The 22,532-nt window shown below is 36.8% G+C and overlaps 1 pseudogene across 1 annotated transcript in view; it reads left to right on the forward strand.

Annotated features, from left to right (window-relative positions):
• Nucleotides 1–22,322, forward strand: part of LOC101288984 (probable global transcription activator SNF2L2) — a 68,394-nt pseudogene extending 46,072 nt beyond the window's left edge. The window contains exons 2-3 of the transcript XR_004483419.2: nucleotides 18,505–18,558; nucleotides 22,167–22,322. The product of XR_004483419.2 is annotated as a probable global transcription activator SNF2L2 (transcript). The remainder of the gene's footprint in view (nucleotides 1–18,504; nucleotides 18,559–22,166) is intronic.
• Nucleotides 22,323–22,532: the final 210 nt, after the last annotated feature.

The raw sequence follows: 22,532 nt of genomic DNA on the forward strand, positions 1-22,532 counted from the left end.
TTGTTGAGCAGCTGAATCTATAATAATAAACCCTTCTATGTTTACGCCACAGAAGGCTGAGTTTAACCTTCCAGTGTTTTTGTTATTTACAGCTGAATGCATTGCTAACTGATGCAGGAACAAAACATTTTACAGTACAGTTTGGTTCCTTTAAATGAGATGGTATTTTAGCAATTGGTGTCATCTGAAAAACAATCTAGATCAATGCTGTTCAATAGGCTTTATGTGACAATGGAAATGTTCTATATCTGTGTTGTCCAATATGGTAGCCATGCATGACTACTGAGCACTTGAAATGTGTGTAGTGCAACTGAGGAACTAAATTTATTTAATTTTAATTAATTCAACTCTAAACATAGGTGGCTAGTGGCTACCATGTTGGACAGTGCAATCCAGACATTTTGTGAGTTGTGACATACATGTCAAGTCTGTGGTGTTTGGGATGAGACACTGAAAACTTGCATAAACCTACTCAAAGCAAATAAATTATCTTTTATTCAGCCTGAACAAATATACAGTAATAATCCAAAAATTGCAAAAAGCAGCCAAATATTTTAGTAGTTTTAAGACTGTCTCTATTGCCAGAGCGAAATCTTCAGCTGAAAGATTGCTTGCGGTCCTGAACGTGGTTTAAGTACATGTCTTTTGGATGAGTGACAACAGTGAATTCTTAAGCTGAAAATACAGAAGATTGCCTCCTTTTTCTGACAGGCCCCTCAAAAGCATTGGCACAAGAGAGTAATTATTTTTAAAATACATCAATAAGACAAGTTCATTTCATCCAAGTCATCACATCTATAACGACTGCAGTGGGCAAGACCTACTTTTAGCAAAGGGTATTCTGGGGGCCCCTAATCGACTTCATCAGCAACTCTGTTTCATATTTCATACCGTTTTCTCCAATTATATTCACTCCCCACTTTGTTAGTTTACCCTACGGCTCTCTTCCCCGACTCCTAAAAAATGTTTTAAGGAAGTCTTTCTAGAGGAAGTATGTTGTAGGCTGAAATGTGTCCCCCCAAAGCTTATATGTTGAAGAACTAACCCCTGGTACCTCAGAACGTAACTGCATGGGAATGTAGTGTCTGCTATATAATAACCCACCTAGTCTGTGGTATTCTGTTATAGCAGCCCTAGCAAACTAATACACAGTATCTGCCAACTTTATAAGTTGCTCTACTTAGAGAAAACTCAGGCCAAGTTAGATAAGACAGGAGCATAGAGGTAAGCTCATGGGGAATGTACGTTTGGTAGCTGGACTTCTGAGTTCTGTACAATTCATGTGTCTGAAATTACCTCCTCAGTTAGTGAGAATGTATGGGGCAGGAAGTATAAGTAGAGAGGGGATGGTGGAAGGAAATTATGTAATCAGTCAGAAAAATCTCAGACTTAGATAGTAACAGCAATTATTTCATACAATGTTAGGTCTAAAAGAGACACTAGAGACAACTTAATTCAACATTCTCTTTGTATAGGTGATAAAACTGAGGCCCTGAAAGAACAGCAGCTTGCCTAAACTCAGTTGGTCAGTGGCAAAACTAGGACTAGATCCCAGTCTCTGGTTCAATGTTCTTGCCTTGATTCCATCCTATGTTGAGGAAAGAACATATTCAGTTTTTCTTATTTTTTATTAAATACATGCAAAGTACTTATAAATAAGAAATTGTATCTGAAAATTTATCTCTGTGCCCCAGATTTAAATCCACCATTTATCAGTTTATGTCCTTAGGCAATCACTTAACCTGTTGAGGTCTTGGTTTCTTCATCTGTAAGATGATGGTGATAATGGTGCACTTTCTATCTTATAGGATTGTCGCAATAACCAAAAAAAGGTTATTATTCAAAACACATGAAAATGTGTTTTGAATATCCCAGTGATTTATCATTTCAAGGTAACAGTATTATAGTTCATTGTAGCTGAATGTTAAAGTACATTTTTTATTACTCATGATGGCTTTACTCTTAATACAAGTCCACTGTCTTGAAACAGAAATAAAAATAGCTTCCTTTAAACCCAAACTGAGCATCAGAACTAGTCATCTCAAGGGAAAATATCCATGACCTTTCCAAGAGGTTTATTTTTTATTTATCTTTTTAACATCTTCATTGGAATATAATTGCTTTACAATGTTGTGTTGGTTTCTGCTGTACAACAAAGTGAATCAGCTATACGTATACATATATCCCCATATCCCCTCCTTTTTCAAGAGGTTTAGATGGAATGGTTCCTTGCATCTGTGTTCATGTTGCCACAGTAGTTATTACCGCTGGCAAAAAAATCAGAAAATCTGTAGTTCATTTCCCCCTTCATTAGAAGATGATAGAAAAATGTTCATATACACCTGTCTCTGAGGGCTTCAAATAAACATATACTGTAAATTCAAGGCAAATCTTTGGAGCCACTTATAAACAAAGTCTATGAAATCACCTCCCGCACCCAGTGATTCCCTTAGCCAACCTGGTCTTCCTCACTGGGGGACTGGCCACAGGAATAAAACTATTTTACTAGCTCTTTGGCTTCCTTATGAAGGGACTGTGAGTGCTGACATCTTTATTTCCAAGTCTGTTTTTGGTTTTCACTAAAGGATTTATATAAGAACTTAAGTAGTATGTGTACCAGGCAATCACCAGTGAAGTCAGATAGCTAGATGTACCCTAGACCATCCATCTGTTGTATTCTCAGTACTTTACTATTAAATTTATTCATATGTATACATTTATGCCATATACTTATTAAAATCAATAAGAACAACGAAACACTTCTGATAATCACAAGCAGTTGAAATCAAGAAGTCAGTTACAGTATTTTATCAGCTTCTACTTCCAAGGTATTTTTGCGTTGTATTTAGCTTTAAAGAATGTTTTAAAATCACAATTCACACATATGAATAGTACAGGTGATAAGAATTTGGGGTGCAATAACATGATACACATTAACTAAAATGCCTCTCCAGTAAAATGTATTCTATTGAGGGCAGGGCCATTTCTGTCTTATGGGTGCTGAATCCACAGCACAGGCTCTAACACACATCTCCAAAAATAATTATTTATATATTTATTATACGGTTCCATTGGTTGAAAGAATATTAGTGGGAAATTATGTTTTCAAAATTGATTCTAAATAAACTTCGTGTATTTCTTCCTGTAAATAAATTAGACAGGAAGCACCAATTAACTCTATCAGTTATTAAGTTATTGTCTCTCAGTTTCAAACCTAACCTTCTATAGTCTGCTTAGTGATTCTGAGCTGGGACTCTGCAAACCATATTTCTGTATTGCAGGTTGAATCCACATTAGGCAATTCTAACACGGGCAGCAGAGAGAGAATGAAAGTCCAGAGGAGGAGGAAGTAACTTGTTGGCTTGCAGTTTCTGTGAACATCATCCCAGCCATGCTTCTTCACCTCAGCAGTGGTAGTTCCTTTCTGTAGCAGCAGCTGAATCATACTGCAGTTTTTCTGGAATGTGTAGAACCAGCCCCATTATCTCCCCTATCCATGGACTTAACAGTACCATCCAGAGAGGTCTAGATTCCAAGCCCATGGAGAAGGTCCTCTGAATTCAGAGATTCCAACATCACCAAGCAGCACCTCCTCCTCAAAGGTCTGAATTTCAGCTCAGTGAGGTCTCACACCCTAAGATTCTAAGTTCTAATAATTACAACCTCTTCCCTTTGCTCTTTCAGCAAACCTAGGGGTGGTTCCTGCTCCTCAAACTTTAGCATGCCTCAGAATCACCTGGAGAGCTTATAAATCACAGATCCCTGGGCCCTCCTACCAGAAATTCTGACTCAGCATGTTTGGGACAGGGCCTGAGAATTTGCCTTTCTAACGAGTTCCCAAGCAATACAGAGGCTTCTGGTCTTGGATTCAGTATGGTTCTTGTCTTTAGACTTGAATGTAACACTGAGTTCCTAGCCAAAGGAAAATGAGATGGGAATAATCCAAGACATGTAGTGGCATTATAGTTAATCAAATTATCATCTCTGGATAATTGTGATGGAGTTCCTTGTCAGGTCCCAGTGGCTGCTGCATTTGAGCATGATGTCAATAGTGACAATAACCAGGACAGTGATGTAGGCTCAATTCTCCTGAGCGCACTGACTTGCTTAAAGAAAGAAAGTGAAAAGCTTGGGTCTTTAAATATGATGCTGGAGCTCAGAGGAGGAATAGTGACATCTGTTTGGACATGGATGAAACTGAGAAATTTAAAAACTCAAGTCACTTTGACTATCTTTTGCTAGTGAAAGAAGCTTGCTCTCCTATGTTTGGGGAGAGTAGCCTTCCTTTGCATAAAATTGTAATAACATCACCTAGAATAGCTGCCCGATGCCAATTATCCTAACAACCCCTCATTGCTACTGGACCCATACCTAGAGTAAGATCTCTGCATGGGAAGGGGGGCATCCTCATTTAATTTAGTCTGGCTGGGACAGAAGGTAGATACATTTTGGAGAATTAACATGGAATATCATAAACTTAATCAGGTGTTGACTCCATTGTAGCTGTTATTCCAAATATAATATTTATATTGGATCAAATTACAGCAACTATGGTACCTGGTATGTACCTATTGACGCAGCAAATGTTTTTTTTCTCCATACCAATTAAGAATCATGAAAAAAAGTTTGCTTTACTTAGGTGGACCACCAGTATACCTCAGAACTACTTCAACTCTATTCACTGCCATAATATGTTGCACAGGGATCTCATCATCTTGGTATTCCATGCAATATCATACTGGTTGTGTTAGAAGAATAATGATACCACAAAGATACCTACATCCTAATCCCCAAAACCTGTGGATATTTTACCTACATGACAGAAGAGGCTTTGCAGATGTGATTAAGGCTATTAAGGGAGTTTATCCAGCATTAACCAAGTGGACTCAATATAATCACAAGGTCATTATGAGAGGAGGCAGGAGGGTCAGAGTCAGAAAGAGAGTGAAGAAGATATGATGATGGAATCAAAAGTCAGAGAAAGAGCGATTGAGAAGGAGGGAGAGGGAAGAAAAAGAGACTTGAAAATGCTGTTCTGTTGGTTTTGAAGATGGAGGAAGGGGACACAAAGTGAAGGAATGCAGGTGTCCTAGAGAAGCTGGGAAAAACAAGGAAGTGGATTTCCCTTAAAGCCTCCAGAAGGAATGTAGCCCTGACAACATCTTGATTTTAGGACTTCTGACCACTAAAATTGTAAGATAATAGATTTGTATGGTTTGAGTACACTAAGTTTGTAGTAATTTGTTACAGAAGCAATAGGAAAGGAATATACTGGTCCATCACACCGATGACATTAGGCTGACTGAATCTGATCAGCAAAAAATAGCAAGTACTTTAGATGCCTTAATGAAACATATGTGAACCAGAGGTTGGGAAATAAATCCTGTAAAACTTCAGGGTCCATCACCTCATAAAGTTTCAGGTGATTCTAAGTCCTAATGGACACTAGCTACCTTGGTATTAATTGTAGTACTTATTATTTTATCTAGTAGGTATAGAACAAAACATTCTCTTATTTTGATCTCTTTTGAAGTGACTTGTTCTCTAGAGTCTCTTCAATAAAAATATATTTACCTTATTTCCTGTTTATATAGGCATTTACATTTTATTGTCTGCAGAATTTTAATTTTAGTATCAAAATACCATATTTGAACACAGATTCAAGATGTTTTAAAATTTTAAACTTAGAAACTGTCACCAAAAAAAACTATATTTTTATAATGCTAAGTTTATTTAAAGCATAAGGTAAATTAATATTAAATATATTAATTTTTTAGATGTATATTATAGATATACTTTCAGACTAAGAAATAAAAGAGATCCAGTTAAGAAAATAATGTGCTGTACTTTGAAAATAAATGTCTTAATGTATACCATTTTCTAAGCTTTTATTAAAGTGTTTTTGTAAAAAACAAATCCTATGACCTTATAAAATCAAAATTACAATTATTTACTAAGAATATAGTATACACTAAGCACTCTGAGATACATTAAATTAAATGCAAAGTTGGAGAGGTCATAGTTTCCACTCTCTGAAAGCTTGCAATTTGGAGCTTAAATAAAGTATTAAAATGTTAAAAGCTACCTAACAGTAAATAACCACAGTGCAAGAAAAATAACCACAACAACAAAACCATGTAGTGACATTACCTGTCAAAAGAATTGAATACAACATGAATGGACCTGGAAGGTATTATATGCTTAGTGAAATAAGTCAGACAGAGAAAGACGAATACTGTATGTTGTCTCTTATATGTGGAAACTAAAAACAAAACAAACCAACAAATATAACAAAACAGAAACAGACTCACAGATACAGAGAACAAACTAGTGGTTATCAGAGGGAAGAGTGGTAGAGACAGGGGTGAAATAGATAAAGGGGATTAAGAGATACAAACTACTAGGTATAAAATAAATAAGTCACGAGGATATAATGTACAGCACAGGGAGTACAGTCAATATTTTATAATAACTTTGGAGTATAATCTATAAAAATATCAAATTACAAAAAACAAGAATTGAATAGTAATCTAACTGAAGCTGAGGAAATCAGTAAACTTTGAGGAAGTGGGATTTGAGCTGAGTTTTCAAGGAAGGAAAGGTGAAGAAAAGAAGCAGAGAGCATTCTACACAGGTGGAATGATGAACAAAAAACTCAGACTCTTAAAAGAGAAAAGGACAATTTTTAATTTTACAGAGAGAAGTTTGAGGCTCAGAAACGTTAACATTGGTAAGGTTCTGTATCTGCATGTTTGAAATGTTAAGGTGTGTTCCTAAAGGCTTCAAAGATTCAAGGGCCCTCAAGTCTACAATGACAGGTTCAGAGATGTCCAGTGCAACAATTTCTACATTCGGATAGTAACACACGAATTAACTGCAACATTCATAGAAGAACTGAAGTATTCTAAATTGGCAGGGATGAGTCTCTTTCGCCACGGTCATCTACTTTTTAAGTTCCCTAAACTTAACTGATAGCCACTGTGTTTTACACATTGTAAAGAAAGAAAGTCCAATATAGTGGAAAAAGGTAACTCAAAGTCAGAATACTGAAGTCCTGATCCACTTGGACTACATGATTTCTAAGCTCCATGAGCTCTAAAATCCTATGGGAACATAAATTTTTGCTAGGCCAGGATAAAGAGTAAAGCAGAACACTATCCTTCCAACTCTAATCCCAATGCTGTATTTAGGTTAACTTCTCTCTCAAAACTAACTAAAATCACTGGCTCTTTTAGGGCAACTTGATCTGCATATCTGACTCATTTTCTTGTAGTGGTAGAAATGGAAAGAAACACAAAGGAACATAGCTCCGAGTCCACATGGCCCCATCTTTATGCAAGTCACCAAACAGAATACAAGACACTCAACACCTATAATGTCAGAGTTGTTAAAGCAAGTAATTTCCTTTTCCTGACACCATTTTCATGAACCTTGTCAAAAAAGTCTCTTGCACATTTCTTAAGGTCTAAGAGGCTTTTCCAAGGAAATAGCCTCCCATATTAATACAAATCCCTTCCAGTTTTGAGCTGAGAAGAGCTCGGGGGAGAATCTCCGGGTGAAAGGATAACTGTACAAGTGATCCTCCCTACTTCCAAAACTTCACTTTCCAGAACTTTCTCACTGTGCTTTCCATGACAATTATTTTGCTAGGACCCTAAGGATACACCATTCGCCTTTTTAAATTCTGGCCCAGATTTCAATTCAAACACAGTATCTTTTCCTTATCTTCTTTTAGACATTTTAAGCTGATATTTTGAAAAGGTCTTTATGTAAAAATTAAAAGAAACAATCAAAAAAATCTAAAGGCATGGCCCACTTTACAAAGTGTATATTTCCTCTCCTGAACTCTTAATTCATTCACTTATACCTCACCTAGGCCTACTCCATTCCATACCTGTTTGAAGCACAAAATCAACATTTGAACTCTTAGGTTTAACCCTTCTTCCTATTACCCTCTTTGTCACCTTTCTTCCAAGTCACATTGTGGAGGAGGGGTGTTAGTCACGCAGACCTTCTGAGGAAATGAAGAGCTAGGGGATTTGATGTGCAGTGCAACCTTCATGTTCTACTAAGAGTGCATCCGTAACAGTGAAGGTACAGGAGCTTAAGTCTCCATCCCTCACTCCCCAGTGGTTGGAGCTACTTCCTCAGAACTTCATTATCAGTCTTCTTGAATTTGCGCCAAAAACAAAAACAAACAAACAAGTAAACCCTCAGGAAATAACTCTACAATTATACAAAATAACTTTTAAAATTTTCATAAATTAAAAAAATTCGGGAACACTCACTACTTCTTTCCCATAGCATCACACAGCAAGCAGTGCACCTCCCAGCCCCTCCTTGAGGCCCTGTAGGCTTTCTCAGTCATCATGGTCTCACTGCACAAATATAGCCAGAGGTGTTAAGTTTCTCTTAAATTTGAAACTAAAACAACATCATAGTTACAAATCCTTCCTCCAATCTGATGCTGGGAATGACATGTAACATTAATCTCATCTTCCCTTTAGGGCTTGCCAAAGGTCAAAAAATTTTTTGACTGTAAATGGCTCTCAGCATTGATACATCCTGAAACCATCTGTGTGCATCAGGAAAGAAAGAAAGCTCACTTGCTTCTACGAAAAAAATTCATGTTTTTCATGCTCGGGGCCTTACTCCTGAGAATCAAATTGGAAAACACCATTTCTAAAGGCACATTCAAAGACAGAGACAATCTGTGAAGGAAAAAAATAGCTCTAGAAACAAGTAAACAATTCTATACTTGGATCTTTTGAAAACAAGAAAAAAGTACTTTGCAAAGGAACAAAGTCTAGGGAACTCAGAAAAACTGAAGTCAATTGTGAACCTGATTTGCTGACGCTCTTCCCATAAGAGGAGGCCTGTGCTTTTTTTTTTTTTAAAGGTTGCCTTGCCCATTATATAAGAAGCAGAATTTTAGTTTTTTCCTTCATAATATACCCACAGAAACTACACTGCAAGCAACTTCCCATTGCCTGGAGAATAAAGGCCAAACTCCTTGGGATAGTTTCCAAACCTCTTTATGACATGGCCCCAGCTTGGCCTTCTGGCCATATCTCCCCTATGATCTCCTACGTAGTGCTTGTTCCAGCAGTACTAGTTCTTAGCAGTTTCTCACATTTGTCACATTCTCTCAGGTCTATGCACACACACACACATCCCTGGCTATTTTTGGAACGCTCACGTCTCCCACCCCACCATCTAGCTAACTTCTATTTCTCCTTCAAGACTCAGAGTAAGTGTCACCTATTGGAAGTCTTTTCTGATTCCCGTAGGATAAAGCAGATCCCTCTCTGTTTTTATCGTCCTCTGCAATCTCTGTGTTAATGCCCACACAGGGTGAATTTACGTGAGAAAGTTCTCTAATGGCACAGTGATCTTAATCCATTATCCCTCATGGACTGAATTTACAGAGAGATTTTTTTAAAAGACTATACCCACAGTAGCTGTCTTACAAATATGAATACCCAAGAATAGCTTTATAAAGAAGATATAATACCAAAGCACTAAATAACAAATTTTTATACTTTTAAAATTATACTAAGGTTTATATTCTTCCGTGTCTTTGAAGCAATTCTTTTTATTTATTTGTAAGTATTGATTTATAAGTACATAGAGATTTCATACTCTTGGAAACAAGAGTTCCCTGTTTAAATTTTTATAGCTTCCAGAAAATATAAGCTAACATTTAAATGAATCCAGTGGCGGATCATATTTATAAAAGCCATCTGAATCATATATATTATACATTCTTGTACATTGTATTTTCATAAATAAGGCATCTCTGTAGAGTCAAATACACCTAGATAAATATCATCACAAAAAACTGTTAGAATGACTAGAATAGACTTAAAATGAACATCCTTCCTGTCCCAAGTGTGTTTTGAGCAGGGGTTGGAAGATGGAGAGGATATGCACTTTTTTTTTTTTAATTGGGGTATAGTTGCTTTACAATGTTGTGTTAGTTCCTGCTGTACAATGAAGTGAATCAGCTGTATGTATACATATATGCCCTCCCTCCTGGACCTCTCTCCCACCCCACCCCCATCCCATCCATCTAGGGCACTGCAGAGCTCCCAGCTGAGCTCCCTGCACTATACAGCAGGTTCGGGCTAGCTATCTGTTTTACACGTGGTAGTATATATATGTCAATCCCAATTCATCCCACACCTCCTCCCACCCATTCTGTGTCCACATGTCCATTTTCTACATCTGCAACTCTATTCCTGCCCTGCAAATAGGTTCATCTGTACCAATTTCTAGATTCCACACATACGTGTTAATATACGATATTTGTTTTTCTCTTTCTGACTTACTACACTCTACATGATAGTCTCTAAGTCCATCCACATCTCTACAAATGACCCGATTATATTCCTTTTTATGGCTAAGTAATATTCCATTGTATATATGTACCACATCTTCTTGATCCATTCCTCTGTCAATGGACATTTAGGTTGTTTCCATGTCCTGGCTATTGTAAATAGAGCTGCAATGAACATTGTTGTACATGACTCTTTTTGAATTATGGTTTTCTCAGGGTATACGCCGAGTAATGGGATTGCTGGGTTATATGGCAGTTCTATTTTTACTTTTTTAAGGAACCTCCATACTGTTCTCTATAGTGGCTGTTATCAACTTACATTCCCACCAACAGTGAAAGAGGGTTCCCTTTTCTCCACACCCTCTCCAGCATTTATTGTTTGTAGATTTTTTGATGGCAATTATGACTGGTGTGAGGTGATACCTCATTGTAGTTTTGATCTGCATTTCTCTAATAATTAGTGATGTTGAGTATCTTTTCATGTGCCTCTTGGCCATCTGTATGTCTTCTTTGGAGAAATGTCTACTTAGGTCTTCTGCCCATTTTTGGATTGGGTTGTTTGTGTTTTTGATATTGAGCTGCATGAGCTTTTATATATTTTGGAGATTAATCCTTTGTCTGTTGATTCATTAGCAAATATTTTCTCCCATTCTGAGGGTTGTCTTTTTGTCTTGTTTATGGTTTCCTTTGCTGTGCAAAAGCTTTTAAGTTTCATTAGGTCCCATTTGTTTATTTTTGTTTTTATTTTCATTATTCTAGGAGGTGGGTCAAAAAAGATCTTGCTGTGATTTATGTCAAAGAGTGTTCTTCCTATTTTTCCTCTAAGAGTTTCATAGTGTCTGGTCTTACATTTAGGTCTTTAATCCACATTGAGTTTACTTTTGTGTATGGTGTTAGGGAGTGTTCTAATTTCATTCTTTTACATGCAGCTGCCCAGCTTTCCCAGCACCACTTATTGAAGAGGCTATCTTTCCTCCATTGCATATTCTAGCTTCCTTGGTCATAGATTAGGTGACCATAGGTGCGTGGGTTTATCTCTGGGCTTTCTATCCTGTTCCACTGATCTATATTTCTGTTTTTGTGCCAGTACCATACTGTCTTGACTACTGAGGCTTTGTAGTATAGCCTGAAGTCAGGAAGCCTGATTCCTCCAACTCTGTTTTTCTTTCTCAAGATTGCTTTGGCTATTCGGGGTCTTTTGTGTTTCCATACAAATTGTAAAATTTTTTGTTCTAATTCTGTGAAAAATGGCATTGGTAATTTGATAGGGATTGCATTGAATCTGTAGACTGCTTTGCGTAGTATGGTCAAAGATTAATAAAGAGCATAGCAAGGTCAATAAAACTAGAAGCTGGTCCTTTGAGAAAATAAACAAAATTGATAAACCTTTAGCCAGACTCATGAAGAAAAAGAGGGAGAGGACTCAAATCAATAAAATTAGAAATGAAAAAGGAGAAGTTACAACGGACACCACAGAAATACAAAGCATCATGAGAGACTACTACAAGCAACCCTATGCCAACAAAATGGACAACCTGGAAGAAATGGACAAATTCTTAGAAAGGTATAACCTTCAAAGACTGAACCAGGAAGGAACAGAAAATATGAACAGACCAAACACAAGTAATGAAATTGAAACTCTGATTAAACATCTTCCAACAAACAAAAGCCCAGGACCAGATGGCTTCACAGGCAAACTCTATCAAACATTTAGAGAAGAGCTAACACCCATCCTTCTCAAACTCTTCCAAAAAATTGCAGAGGAAGGAACACTCCCAAACTCATTCTACAAGGCCACCATCACCCTGATACCAAAACCAGACAAAGACACTACAAAAAAATAAAATTACAGACCAATATCACTGATGAAAATAGATGAAAAAATCCTCAAAAAATTACTAGCGAACGGAATACAACAACACATTAAAAGGATCATAAACCATGATCAAGTGGGGTTTAACCCAGGAGTGCAAGGATTCTTCAATATATGCAAATCAATCAATATGATACACCATATTAACAAATTGAAGAATAAAAACCATATGACCATCTCAATAGATGCAGAAAAAGCGTGTGACAAAATTCAACACCCACTTACGATAAAAACTCTCCAGAAAGTGTGCTTAGAGGGAAACTACATCAACATAATAAAGGCCACATAGGACAAACCCACAGCCAACAACATTCTCAATGGCAAAAAACTGAAAGCATTTCCTCTAAGATCAGGAACAAGACAAGGATGTCCACTCTCACCACTATTATTCAACATAGTTTTGGAAGTCCTAGCCATGGCAATCAGAGAAGAAAAAGAAATAAAAGGAATCCAAACTGGAAAAGAAGTAAAACGGTCACTGTTTGTAGTTGACATGATACTATATGTAGAAAATCCTAAAAATGCCACCAGAAAACTACTAGAGCTAATCAATGAATTTCGTAAAGCTGCAGGATACAAAATTAAGGCACAGAAATCTCTTGCATTCCTATACACTAACAATGAAAGATCAGAAAGAGAAATTAAGGAAACAATCCCATTTACCACTGCAACAAAAAGAATAAAATACCTAGGAAAAAAACCTACTTAAGGAGGTAAAAGACCTGTACTCAGAAAACTATAAGACACTGATGAAAGAAATCAAAGATGACACAAACAGATGGAGAGATATACCATGTTCTTGGACAGGATATGATTTTTATGGAAGAGATTAAGTAACAAATACTGCAAGATAGTATGATCTTCTGTAGGTAAACACTGGTGAATTTTGCTTTGCTAAAATAAAGAAATGTGAATAGATTGTATTGTTAAAGTAGAAATTATAAACCAATAGGTAGTAGGAGAGGGATACAAATTTTGAGTTGTGGGGGAAGTGGAGTAGTATATGGGCTTAGGGTGGGAGTGAGACAGAGATCCTGGATGACAGCTGAAGATCTTTGGAATCAGAGCAAAGGTCTATTTGACTGACTTAAGCAATTGGAGGAAATTTGGGAAGAGGGATGCAGAGGAAACATAGGTGTTATGACAGAGTGATTCTAATGATCAGCTGGAATATAAATTGACAGAAGTAACCAACCAAAAAAGTTTAAGGAGTAACAAGAGGGAAGTTTCTTTTCTAGTTACTATAGGTTTTCAAAATGATAAAATAATAAGAAATAAATGCAGTGTGGTATTTGTCTTAAGAATCGTTACACAAAGGAATAGAAAGCCTAGAAGTATACCAAAGTATATGTAAAATTATAAAGTATATTTAAGTGACATTTCAAACTACTGAAACCAACTCAAGAAAAACAATCTGAATAGACCTGTAACAAATAAAAAGATTGAATTAGTAATCAAGAAGTTACCCATAACCTCTTTTGACTATACCTTAAATTAGCCTTTAGGAATCCAGTGATATATGTTTGAGGCATAAAAGAGAACAGAACATTTGCTGTTTCCAATGTCAATTCTCTCTCTTTTTTTTTAAAGATCTTTTCTTGCAATTATGAAATAAATTGCAGTTTGGAAAAGTGCATTAAAAAAAAAAAAAAAAAACTTACCCACAAAGAAAAACTTAGGCCCAGATGGCTTTACTGCTGAATTCTATTAAACATTTAAAGAAGAATGAATACCAATTTTTCACAAATTCTTCCAAAAATTCGAAGAGGAGGGAATACTTCCCAACTCATTCTATCAGACCAGTATTACCCTGGTACCAAAACCAGACAAAGACATCATAAGGAAAAAGAGCTACAGACCAATATCTTTTATAAATATGGATATAAAAATCCTCAACAAAATACTAGCAAACTGATTCTAGCAAAATACAAAAAGAATTATATACCATGATCAAGTAGAATTTATCCCTAGGGTAATTTAACATCTGAAAAGCAATTAACGTAATACCCTCTTTGGACAGAAAAAAACCCCAAAAAAACGTATGGTCATCTCAATAGAAATAGAAAAAGAATTTGATCAACACCCTTTCATAACAGAAACACTAAACAAACTATAAATCAAAGGGAACTTCCACAACCTGAAAAAGGACAAGTACAAAAACCCCAAAGCTAACATAATACTTAATGGTGAAAAACTGCATGCTTTCCCTCTAAGATCAGGAATAAGATAAGGGTGTCTGCTCTTGCTACTTCCATTCAACATCATATTAGAAGTTCTAAAGAAAGCAATTGGGGAAGAAAAAGAAATAAAACTTGTCCAGATTGGAAGAGAAGAAGTAAAACCATCTCTATTCACAGATAACATAATCTTGTCTGTGGATAATCCTAAGGAATCCACCAAAAAACTATCAAAACTAATGAGTTCAGCAAGTTTGCAAGATATAAAATCAATATACAAAAATCAATTATATTTCTATACACCTGCAATGAACAATCTAAAAATGAAATTTTTAAAACTTCATTTATAATAGCATCAAAAAAGAATAAAATGCTTAAGAATAAATTTAGCAAAGTGTAAAATTTATGCTCTGAAATCTATAAACATTATCCAAAGAAATTAAAGAAGATGAAAATCACCCCATCTTCATGAATTAGAAGACAATATTATTAAGACAGCAATATTCTTCAACTTGACCTACAGATTCAATGCAATCTTTACTAGAATTTCAGCTGATTCCAATATTCATATGAAATTGCCAGAGAACCAGAATAGCCAAAACAAGCTTAAAAAAGAATAAAGTAGGAAGACTCACACTCCTCAATTTGAAATCTTAGTACAAAGTTACAGTAATCAAAACAGTGTGCTCTGGCATAAGGATAGACATATAGACCAATGGAATAGAATTTAGAGTCCAGAAATAAATCCATATGTCTATAGTCAACTGATTTTCAACAAAGGTACCAAAATCATTCAATGGGGAAAAAAAAGTCTTTTCAACAAATGGTTTTGGTACAACTGGATAGCCACATGCAACAGAATAAGGTTGGATCCTTACCTCATACCACTTCCAGAAATTAACTCAAGATGGATCAAAGACCCAAATTTAAGCACTAAAACTATTAGAAGAAAACATAGGGGTAAAGCTTCATCACCTTGGATTTGACAATGATTTCTTAGATATGACACCAAAAGCACAAGCAATAAAAGAACAAATAGATAAGCTGAATTTCATCAAAATTTTAAAAACTTTTGTGCATCAAAGGATACTACTAAGAAAGTGAAAAGACATCCATAGAATGGGAGGAAAGTTTTTCAAAACATATATGGAATAAGGGTTTAGTAGCCAGAATACATAAAGAGCTCTTGTAACTCACCAAACAACCTGATTAAAACATGGGTAAGGCACTTAAATGACATTTTTCCAAAAATGATAAGCTAATGACCAACAAGCATATGAAAAGATGCTCAACATCATTAGTAATTAGGAAAATGTTAATCAAAACCACAATGAGATACCATTTCACACCCATTAGGATGGCTATATTTTTGTAACATGGAAAATAGTAAAGTATTTACAAGAATATGGAGAAACTGGAACACTTGTACATTGCTGGTATGAATGTAAAATGATGCAGCCAGTATGGAAACCAGTTTGGCAATTCCTGAAAAGTTAAACATAGAATTACCATACAATCCAGCAATTCCACTCATAGACATATGCTATAAATAATTAAAAATAGGTACTCAAATATGTGTGCATGAATGTTCACTCTAGCACTATTCACAACAGCTAAAAGAAGCAACCCAAATGTCATCTGTCAACAGATGACTGGATAAACAAAAGTTGATATAGCCATACAACAGAATATTATTTGGCTATAAAAAAAAAGAATGAAGTACTGATACATGCAAGAACATGCATGAACCTTGAAAATATTATGCTAAGTGAAAGAAGTCAGTCACAAAAGCTTAAATGTTATATGATTCTACTTATATAAAATGTCCAGGGACTTCCCTGGCGGTCCAGTGGTTAAGACTCTGTGCTTCCAATGCAGCAGGCACGGGTTCGATCCCTGGTCAGGGAAACAAGATCCCACATGCCGCACAGCAAGGCCAAAAAAGAAAAAAAAATGTCCGGAATAGGTAAATCTATAGAGACAGAAAGTGGATTAGTGGTTGCTTAGTGCCAGGGCACTAGGCTGTAAGGGAAGTAGGGGATGAAAGGGTGATAAATAGTTTCTTGTTAAAGTGATAAAAATATTCTAAAATTAATTGTGGTGATGGTTGCACATATCTGTGACTATATTTAAAATCATTGAACTGTATGATTTAAATTGAACTGTATGATTTAAATTGGTTAATTATATAGTATGTGAATTATATTTCAATAAACCTGTTTAAGAAAAATACAAAGAGAGAGAGAGAGAACTGGAGGAATATACACCAAAATGTTAATGATAGTGAGATTACGAGCATGGCCAGTGGCTCACCTTAAGAGTTTAAGCAAACTTCACATTCTCAGGACAATTGTTGATACGAGTGAGTGCTTAATAAATATTGGTTGCTACTAAAATATATATATATATATATATATATATATATATATATATACAAACTTCAAAGAAAAAAAACAACTAAAAATCACTCCAGGCCAAAATGTAGTAAAAGGGACCAAATTCACCCTCCTGCTTGGAGCAGCAAAAAAAAAAAAAAAAAAAAAGAAAAAAGAAAAGAAAACAACAAAAACATGTTAAAAAAACAAAACATTTTTGAGGCACTGGATGTCAGATAACAAAGGACAGTGATCCCTAAGAGACAGGAAACAAAAACAAGGTGAACTCACAAATTGCACCAGTTTACTGTCTTGAGTTTCCAACAGTGCAGCAGGGAGGGGGAAATCAAGAGGTGCCAGCAGACTCCCTGAGTTGAGAGGATCAAAGAAGCTAGAAATCTCAGGATAGAGTACCAGAGAGGAGAAAACTGCATAGAAAGGGAACTCCAGAGAAATGTAGATAGTTCCTCCCAAGTGTTCAGCTGATTACTGATCAACGCATGTTCTTAAGGAAAGTACTCAAGGCCACAGAAAGAACTACTCCAAAAAATTAGAAGTAACAATGCCTGGTTTCCACACAGGTCTGGGACTAGTGCCTGTTCCCACCAACCAGACTGGGGAACCTTATGATTCACAGGGCATTTGGCAGAGAACATAGAAGGGTCTTACCTCAATATTGGGTGATAATTAGCCCTAGACTGAGCACTGCTGTGGTCACACCTAAAAAGTCTTAAAAGTAACAACATCCACAGTATATAAAGAATCATGTATTCTCAAAACTCAGTAAGAGACCAAACAATCCAATTAAAAATAGGGAAAAAAATCTGAACAGACACTTCAAGAAAGAAGATATACAGAGGCCAAATAAGCACATGAAAAGATATTCAATATCACATATCAATAGGAAAATGCAAATTAAAACCACCATGTGATAACACCTCACATCCACTAGGACGGCTAAAATGTCAACGACTGACCATACCAGTTGTTGGTGAGGATGTGGAAGAACTGGAACTCTCATCACTACTGGTGGGGATGTAAAATGGTACAATCACTTTGGAAAAGGGTTTTGTGGTTTCTTAATAGACATCTGCCATATGAGCTAGCCATTCCCGTCTCCCACCTAGGAGAAAGCATATGTCCATACAAAGACATACAGGAATATGCATAGCAGCTTGTTACAGATAAAAACTGGAAACAATGCAGATATCTATCAACAAGGTGAATAAACTGTGACATTTTTACAATGTAATAATATTCAGCAATATAAATAATTAAACTACTGACACATGCAAAAATACAACTGAATCTGAAAATAATTATGCTGAGTAACAGAACTGCCAGACCAAAAAAAGGTACACATACTGTATGATCTCATTTATTATAAAATTCTAACTAAACTATAGCAATAGAAAGCAGATCAATGGTTGCCTGGATATGGGGCAGGAGAAGGATGAGGAGAGAAAGAGAGGGACTATACAAAAGGCATGAGGAAATCTATGGTGATGATTTCACAGATGCACACAAATGTCAGAACTTTTCCAACTATACACTTTATTTGAAAAACAAAAGTTCATGCCACGACAAAGTTTATGATTTCCTGTTATACAATGAAATTCATATTTTATACATTTTACCTACTTTTTTCCTAAATGAAAAATAACTTATAAAAAGAGAATCATGACAATTTATAACAAAGGAAACCTTAGAGATTATTTAATATATTTCCCTCTTTTTCAGAAGAGGAAATTGTCCTCCAGAGAGGTAGATCTGCCCAAGGTCGTCACATCATCGGTAATGACTAGGAAAGGGCTGCTGGCAGTACTCTTTTTATACTACTTGGTTCTTTGAGTGTTTCAGACCTTAAGAATAAAATGTCCTCTGTGAACATACAGACTATATATGTTATTACAACTATTCCTGCAGCTCATTCTAAGTTTTCATTTGGTAGGTAAGAATATTTGTAAGTGTACAAATTTTATCTGAATTATTTGCATACCATAACAGTATTTACTCAGAGACTTCAAGTTTTGAAATGAAATACATTTTTCATATGAATGAGTCTGACATATCTGTCTGGTAACAGGAAGCTTATAAAATAGGTCTTATAATATTTGAATTCCTTCTTACTACAGTTTATGTAAAAAACCATAGACCATATCTTTGGACTGGGAATATACTTAAGTATTTATATAGAATGTATATTCAAAACAGAATCTAGGTTTATTGCGGACTGTGGCCAGTTTAACTAAAAATAATTTAGTGCCAGTAATATGAAAATGTATCAAGATTGCAAATAGTCTTCAAAAGCAAGGTAAGGTCTTTTGAAACAATGCTTCACTATAGAAATCCAATAACTAGGATTTTCTTTGGAACACTAAAGTGGCTGTTATTTATCATAGCAATGTGGGAGACACATTCAGAGATCTATTTTTATTTAATTTTTTTTGTTGCACCACACGGCATGCGGGATCTTAGTTCCCCAACCAGGGATAGAACCCGTGCCCCCTGCATTGGAAGCATGGAGCCACTGGACCACCAGGGAAGTCCTGGAGATCTATTTTTAAGTAATAGGCAAGAGGACTTATGTTTTCTGCTGTAATTGGTAAATATTACAAATCTACACACTACTGAATTTTTCACTCCCCATCTCCACCTCCTCTTGTTCTCTCATTTTTCCAAAAATAACAAAACAAAGAAACAAACAAAAGCAAAACAGCATAAAATAGTCTCTCCATGTTTCCTCAACGCCCCGTTTGCTCGGTGACATATATTCTAGGAGGACAGTGGAGAGAAGACTCTGACTTGAAAAACTGAAAGCCTCCATATTTATGAGCCAATCTATGGCTTACCCAAATTCAACGGTTTTAGTGGAAAAATATTCAATAAATATGTATATTTTAGACATACTTGCAAATTCTAGGTACCTCAGAATTCATTCATAAAATATTCTGAAACATTTCCCAAATGTGCTGTGCTAAGCAAACATTAAGTAACAATAATCCTTTTGCTCACCCCTTGGGTGGAAATTTTCACACATTAAAAGAGAATTGAGGATAATGGCATTAGGCTGCTCCAGCCTTGACTCGATGGAGTGCATCTGCAGCACTCAGTATTTACAATGTGCACAGGATGAATTCTCCTACCTAGCAAAAACCTCAGCCTCAATACCTGCTAACATTTGACTCTATGTAGTGTGATACAGGTTTTTAAATGCTGTCCTGACCCAGTTTTGAGGCCCTGGCTAGAGGCTGGTCATTTCTGCTTCCTGAGCAGTCAATTAAGCCCACACCCTGAACCACCTCCAATATCAGCTCTCACACTCTTGGCCCCTATACACCTGCTCTAATTGCCCCAGGGCCAGGTACCAGACAACCAGGGACAGCCCCTATGCCCCAGAGTCTACTGACACTGCTCACATTAGCCAATCCTAAACGTGCTTGCCCATTCTTTCCCTCAGAAACTGCAGTATAAAGGCACTTGCCCACAGTTCTCCTCTCTCCCTCTGCCTTGTGGCTGACCCTAGTTCTTCCCTGAGTGGCCCTGCACGGTGTGCTGTGTTCTCTCCAGGGAACTGTGAGTCCAACAAACCACAAAACCCTTTCTGCCTTCTATTGATCTGTTTTGGCCTCACCATACCTCACCCAAGGTAATATGGTGAAAAATAAGGGAGGGAGGGAAGGTGGGAGAGAGAGAGGAAGGGAGAAGGAAGAAAGGGAGGGAGGGAGGGAGGGAGGGAGGAAGGAAGGATTTTAATTGGCTCTTAAAAGCAACATATTTAGTTTTGCTAAAATTTAACTCAAACCAATAATATCTGTACAGAGTGTAAGTTCCTTATGGAAGAAGTCTGAAATGCAGCAACAGTTTACAAAATATGATAAGCTATGTCTATTTACATATTGAGAGCACCTAACATGTCAAGCCATGTGCTTATATCGCATTACCTCATGTAGTTCTGAAAAAGACCAGCGAGGTAGAGCTACTATTATATCTATATTAAATACATGAATCTGAGGCACAGAGAAAGATACAAAAATTGTCTAAAAGGACAGAGCTAGCAAATGGTGGAGCCGGGATTTGAACTCACATTTCTCTAAAACCAGAACCTAAGCTCTTAAGTCCTAAGTGATACTACCTTCAAATAGCTGCTCGTCCAACAAATATTTATTGAGCACCTATTTTATGACATTGTATTATATATTAGAGAAAAAGGCATCGAATTGATTCTCAGAATGCTTATTTCATAGTGACAGTGAGGTTATTTTACCTATAAGAACAAGATAGCTTGATAGGTATTGGATGGATGTTATCTAGGGTGCTACAGAAGTATAATCATTTACTTAAGTAAATAGATTTGTACCACTACTATCCTTTGCCCCCTGCCTCCATTTACACACACACACACACACACACACACACACACACACACACACACACTCCTTTAAATTGCTCTTTTGGCTAGTTCTACCTCTGCCAAAGGATGAAATCTCAGTAAAATCTCATAACGTTTTTCTGACTACTCTCAAATACTAAAAAGTCCTCAGGTCACTTTTAGCCAAAAGAACTTTCTTTTTCAGTATCTGAAAAGAGTAATTTGGAGCAATAATCAAACCCTGCACAACCTTCAAAGTTAAATTGTCCCCAGCTCAAGCCTGCTGCAGCTCAGGAAGCCTACAGTGAGGGAGGCAAGCATGGTTGCTACCACCTGCTTCAATTCCTTGCCTGGCCTTCCACTCCTCTCTCTCACTCTATGGCTTCTGAACCCCTGGGAGTGAGGGGAGGGCTGTTCTCCAGACTCGGTGCATGTCTACACTCACAAGGCGCTTCTGTGGATTCCTCAGAAATTCAGAATCCCCCACTGGAAGCCTCTCGTTGCATGTCCCAGGACAGATGTGGTACCTATAACTCCACTGCCTCTCCCCAACCTCTATCAGCCCCAACATTCGGTGACCCGCCCCGCACAGACTCTTGGTGAAATGCTTTCAACAGCCAACCTCCACCACCACGATCTGCAGCCCCTTTGAAGACTTGCCCTTTTTTCTGTCCACTCTTTTTTTTTTTTTTTTTTTTTTAGATTCTTTTCCCATTTGGCCATTACAGAGTATTGAGTAGAGTTCTCTGTGCAATACGGCAGGTTCTTATTAGTCTTCTATTTTATATACAGTAGTGTGTATATGTCAATCCCAACCTCCCAATTTATTCCCCTCCATGCCCTGGTAACCATAAGTTTGTTTTCTACATGTGACTCTACTTCCATTTTTGTAAATACGCTCATATGTACCCTTTCTTTTAGATTCCACATATAAGCGATATCATGATATTTGCCTTTCTGTGTCTGACACTTCACGGTATGACCATTTCCAGGCTCTAATTGACATTTCCTTCCTCTGTATGGTCTTCAGAGGAAATGCCACCACCCTGCCATGGGGAAAGTGCAGTCTTCCCCCAACGCAGCTCACCCTCAGCACTCTGAAACCTGTGGAAGACATGTGTCCATTGGACCCCCAATTCTCCACTGTCAAGCTCTGCAGGAAGCACCTGGCCATCCTCCTCCATGATGGGGGAAGGGAGCAGGGTACCTCAGACCCCAGCAATTTTGCTTCATCCACTCAGTGCTTTCATACCTACATGACCACATCCTTGGCATGTCTAACGTGGGTGCCCCAGCACCTCACTTTGAATGGGGATGTTTAGCAAATATTGTTTTGTTCTCAGTCTTTGAGGCTTCAGCCAAAACCCAGACAGAGTGTCATTTAATATTCTGTTTC

Source organism: Orcinus orca, chromosome 2, assembly GCF_937001465.1.
Source record: "Orcinus orca chromosome 2, mOrcOrc1.1, whole genome shotgun sequence".
NCBI lineage: Eukaryota > Metazoa > Chordata > Mammalia > Artiodactyla > Delphinidae > Orcinus > Orcinus orca.